We start from the raw sequence: 6,128 nt of genomic DNA, 5'->3' as shown, positions 1-6,128 counted from the left end.
TAAAATGCTGAATGCAAAGTAAAGAGGAAATGTAATACAAGTAAATATGTCAAAGTGATCAACATGGTTAGTAATCCTGGTGTCAGCAGAATGGAGTCTGAGAAGTTGCAGCAATGAACTGGCATGCGTGCTGCAGCCATGCAGTACGCATCGGCCTCTGCGTGATTCTTGTGCAGAAAATCGCTTCTGATTTCTCAGGTCACCCACCATTGCATGTATAGTGCGCCCACTAATGAGAGAGTTCAAAGCTGTGTAATCTTCACATTGGATCTCTGAGGGATCTTAGATCACTCCTGTCTCAGAGGGAAGAATAGTGCCATGGCAAGAAGGTGAAAGAGAACAGGTGGTGTGAAAAGAAAAAGCGGGGGGAAAGGCAAGAGACAGTGAAGAGCCAGAGGTGTCAAGGCCTTCCGAGACCACCATGAGGGGATGGCAAAATAAAGAGAGGACTGCAGATGCTGGATGATGAGTTTCAGCTCCTCTAAATCTGAGGTATGTGTAGTCTGGATCTCACCATCTGGGAGAAGAGTGAGTGACAAGGCATCTGGCTCTCAAGAGCAGGAGGTCAGTAGTCTGATGTGACAGTTTCATACCTTTTTGACAAATCTTATCAACCTGTTCACTCTCTTATTCCTGATAAGAACAGTCAGTGTAGTCTTGGCTTGTGGAAAGATCTGATGAACCACAAGTAATAAAGGTAAAAGCATAGATTGTCCTGACTGAGAAAGAAAGGTAAGCAAAGACAATGCCCTTGAAGTTTTTGAAATATATGGGTCCTCTGAGACTACAAAAGAAAATTTAACTGTCTGTGGTCTTTGGTTCCCTAGACTTGGTCTGCAGTACTGAAAAGAACAATGCAAGGATGAAGACCTACCTCCTGGAACACAAAGGTCCACTATGAGACAGCAGGAGCCCTTAGTTTAAAGTCTGTGAAACTCGGTACCAAGGAATCGATTGCCAGAATCTGGGTAAAAGATAGGCCCAAAGTTGAACTCCAAGGTAGAGAAGGTATTTCTCAGTGGTGACTCCTATTCAGCATGACCCACCTGAACCAGGGATACTGCCTTAGGAATGCCTCTGCAATAGTGGGAAGCAGGTTTCTTGAGGTTTCACAGAAATTTCTATGTCAGTTTAATACACTGTTTTTGAAAAACTTGATGTTTTATGGTGACACTGGCACTTAGATCCTGGGAATCAAGACTGTCTGCTAACAGAGCCAGAAACTGATTTCTACAAATATGACTATTTGTGTCCTTTGAATATGGGGTTCCAGTTCCAGAATGGACAGTTCTTCCATATTTAATGCTTACTCATGAATACCGATTTTAAAATATAGTCATCTGTTCTACAGGTTGATGCTGCCATCTACTGGAAAGAATTGTGTACTTTTAGAGCTGATTTGATTAAATTTTAAATATTTCAAGACTTTAAATATATTAATTACAAAACGAAAGTCAGTATTTTAAAAAATACAAGTAGATCTTTTCAGACTTTCACCTGTGGATCACAAATTTGTCAGAAAAAAGTACTAGGTGAATTTCTGCTACTAATCCCTGGCTTTACAGAGACAAGTCGAGACTAATTCTCCAGTTTGTCTCACCTTTTACTATCGTAGGCATATTTTCTCCATGGCTGGTAAATTATACTAAAGCTCTTTCCAAGTGTGTAAACTAGGTTTTGTCTCTGAATTTTCTGAAGGTGCCTCTCTTTGCACGGTCTATGAAGGAAGTTTAATTATACAGTTCTCCTGTCTTTGATCTCCCGGCACCTAAAATTTAGTTGGCATGAATATCCTTGCTCAAAATTAGCACCTAAACATTTGAAGAAATGAGATGAGTTTTGCATCACTAGAGTAATTTCTGGAAAGTAAAATAGTAATTTCTAGTTATTTAAATTAAACTGTAACAATATGCTCAGACTAAATATTTTGCATTTCTAAATTTGCTTTCATAAAAGAATGCTGAGGTAATGTCTGGAGCAAGCACCCAAGTTTGTTCCTTGAGCCTGGAGCCTTATGCAACCCTCTCTTATAAATGTGTTTTATTTTGTGGCTATTAATCTGATCTAAAGCTGTATTACTAATGTATTACGTATCATCTGATTTCAGAATCAAAGGGATCTGCAGCTGCTTTGTACTTGGGTGGGAAACCACTCGGTGCAAGCCAGGGAGTCGTGGTTGAGTGCTTGGCAAATATCATAAACCACAGAAACCAGAAACTAGAAAGACAATAAGGTGACAGATTTTACAACCTTTTTTTTTTTTTACTTCAGAGCATTCAACTGATCTCTTCCTATGGTGATGTTTCAGTGAACCTTTGGTTTGTGAACTGGGATTCTTGCTACCTATTTTGTATCTATGAGGATTTAAGATTCATTAGTGGTACAGTGATCTAGAATTGTTACGTCCTTTATGAAGTAGTACTTAGTAATTTTTGTGATGATCTCTCACAGTCTTATGTTAACTAATACATAAAAGAATTTTGTACAACTGCAAAGATGTATCTTTTTAAAGCAAGTGGTACATTAGGAAAACATCTTTGGTAAATAAGCAATATTTCTTTATACATTGTTTGCATTTGTTATGATACATACTTATGTTTATATTTCTCATTATTGAACACATCTAAATACACTGTAAACATATACTTCAGCATATTTTCCACTATTCGTTGTGAGAGTGGCAGTAAGCATACTTCTCACAGTTACTGGGTAATTTTAGTAGACAGTAGTTTCCCCACCCTGTTGCCTTTTTTTTGGTAGTTGTTTCTTTAGTGCTTGTTGAATTCATTGGAACAGCTCTATAGTTGATCATACGAAGTGGCTTCATTCCAGAATTGCTGCAATACAGTGAAGATATGCAATTTAGACTCAATGTTTCTTCTGAAGTCTTTGAAATCTGTTATATGGTTATTCACTGTCTGTGGATAGGTCTTTATCTAATGTGAAAAGTATGTCAATAGAGCTATGATAATTCAAACAAGCAAGGAAATAAATGTCATGTGTATATATATACACGCTAGAATTCTGTTTTTCTAAAAAAAAAAAAATCATATATCCTTACTACATCTATACATATTAACTTAATGGCTACTGGAAGACCTAATTTTCTTTTGAAAATTCTTTCACCCTGCCCAAAGCATAGATACATTTTTCAGTAATTCTTTTGGAATGAGAATAGACAATATGGTTGGAAAGACCTACATTAAATAAATGTGAACCCATTTCTGGATGGAATTTGTCCTCCCTAACTTTAAAACACCAGTTAAAGAAATCCCACAGCGTCCCCAAATAATTTCTTCCTGTGCTTAACTTCTATTGCTAGACAGTTTTTCCTAACATTTAACCTAAATCTCCCTTGATACAACTTAAACCTCATCCCAGTCACCAAGGACATAGAGAGTATCTCCTCCTCTGCAACAGCATTTTCCATATTTGATAACTGCTGTTATTTATCCTCTCCCTTCTAGACAAAACAACACCATTTTTCCAATCTTTCATACAATGGTTTAGATTCATGCAGCACAAAAGAATCATTAGATATGTTCCCAGAAGTTACAGCAAAGAAAAGAAGAGTGTGTAAAATGAGAGTGAGGACACCAACTTAGCTCTGTAATACTACTGCTCATGCGTGAATGCAAGCAAGCCAGATACAATAAAATCCAGACACTGATCAACTCAACTAGTTGTATGTTGAAGACGTACACGGCCTGGAAGTGATTTTTACAGCTTTGCCAATTCAAACCTAATAAAACAGGTTGACGTGTTTGGAGATGTATAATGGACCAACACAGACTTAAGTAACACTAGATTGGTATTTCCGGTTTTTTTCTTCTATATGGAAATTCTATTTGAACGAGGTAAAGCACAGCAAAATTATTCTGATAATATATCATCTGTAATATTCTCTTTACCACCACTGAATCCTCACAGAGGCAGGCCATCAAATTCTTAGGAAGACAGTCTTAATTTATCCATAGGTTGAACACTGCATTTGTGGGTTTTATTACCTCTGGATAATAGAACACCATGTTTCTGCAATTAAATGTATGTTTGCTGTTATGTTTCTGTAATTCATGCAAATTACAGTTATAGATACTAATTACCCTATTTAAACTTGGCTGGCTCCCCAAAGACTTCTTAGAAGAAACTAATAATTATTAGCTTATCTTCTTTTAACACCCTGGAGGCTACCATTAGCACCAGACCATTTGTGAGTTCGTAGGTTACTTATATTTTCTGACTTACAGGGACTCTAGAAAGAGATCAATAAAGTAAAAGCGCCAGGTTACAATATTTGTTCCTTGCATAGGAAAAACGTTGCATTTAAGCTTGGTAGCTGCTTTTGAGATGATAATATAAATAGCCCACGTTAAAAGGATTTAAGATAATTGGTATAAGTAACTAATGAATATATGTATTTGTTCAACAACTACAGCAGTAGTATGCTTTTAACAAAGAAAACAAATTGTGGGCTTTTAATGTTTTGCTAGTTACTTGTAAAACTAAACACCTGGTATTCATGTTTCCTAAGTACTGCAAGAATGGGCTATTTTCAGCAGGTACTTTTCAATTTAGTGCATTCCTCAGAACTGTCAAAGAAAGGTCTTTGCTTTCCTTAGTAGAAGAGCTAAAATTCCACTATTATATTTCAAATGTAAAATACCAGTGTGGCTTTACTCTGAGTTATGCAGCTACTGCACTTGTGACTGCTGATAATTTACACAGCAAAGCGTTCAACCTCACACATTCGGTAACTAACACGGCAATGAATCTGAACTCCCACCGACCAAGTAAGCACACAGGAGATTCTAAAAACTCTGTAGGTGAGTTTTCCTTAGACCACACTGTTTGCAATTTCTACAACTGAAATTATACATACATGATTTCAAACCCGTGAATTACTTTGCCAATTTAGGGAGGTATTGAGCTGAGTGCGCACAGTAGATTTGATGATGATGAGCAGAGAAGCTGTAACGTTTTGCTCTCTGCCACCATAGCAAGAAGCAACCTGACCTGCTGAGCTAAAAAGTGCTAAGCAGTATGGGTTTTTAAAATTAGGCAATTAAGAATTTCAATGCTCTGTGATGATCTTCATTCTGCTCCCTATCAATAATTACATCAAATCATTCACCTGAATTGGGTTTCACATATTCACACCCTTCTTTTACCAGCAGTTATAAGCCTTGCAGCAGGGGTGGCAGAGGTGAATAGATGTTAATCTTCCGATTCCATACTGGCCTCCAATACAGGTGTAGGATGGACAAAATGAGGTAGCAGCACCTTAAAGTACTGCAGAGGAATCCAGCAAAGCTCTTCTGTGAATACCTAACAACTGTGTAGATGTGGTGGAATTTCATTCTTCATTGTTTTGAAATACCAGCTATTAGCATTATATTTAAAGCCTTGATTTTCCTTAAAAGGTGATTTACATCTATGATCAGAAGGATTAAATGCACTTTCACTATTCTTTTAATTACAGAATATAGAACAGACTGAACAATGATCTTGTGACAGAAAAATAATTTAAGTTAGCACCTTCCCATGTTTTGCTATATCACACTTAGGTCCATAAATACAGCATTATGTTTTCTTTGTAGGTAAACAAAACTTGTAACAGCTTCACATTATTATTCAGCTCTGGCACTGAAAGAAAAAACGTGTTGCACATCATACCCATCCCAACTACCTCATTAGTTTCTGTAGCAAATCTGCTGGAAAAACAGTCTCTGACTTAGCTTCAATAGCACCAAAACCATTAATAGCATTCAGTTTCACTGCATTTGAAAAATGGTACTTTTGCGTATGAATAATGGATTATGTTGCCTTCAGTTAATCTGTAATTCTTTATCCTACTGATGAGGCCTTATAGTTGTTTTATTTTTGAAAAAGGTCAAATAGTTCATTACTTGCACATGCTGTTTTTTCTTGTTGACGCTTGCTTGCAGTTTGTAGTTTTACAAGCCATGGAACACAAATAGCTACTGTCACTTAAGTACCCTTACTATAGAATCTGTCTTTTGTCACCATCCTAGAAGGGCATGTACATGCACTTGATTAAACATGTGAAAGAGGATTAAATTCAATGAAGTGACACAATTAAACACATAGAAGTCTTTGCAATAACACAC

The sequence above is a fragment of the Gavia stellata genome, chromosome 12, assembly GCF_030936135.1.
Source record: "Gavia stellata isolate bGavSte3 chromosome 12, bGavSte3.hap2, whole genome shotgun sequence".
Taxonomy (NCBI): Eukaryota; Metazoa; Chordata; class Aves; order Gaviiformes; family Gaviidae; genus Gavia; species Gavia stellata.
Note: the sequence above shows the minus strand (reverse complement) of the source record.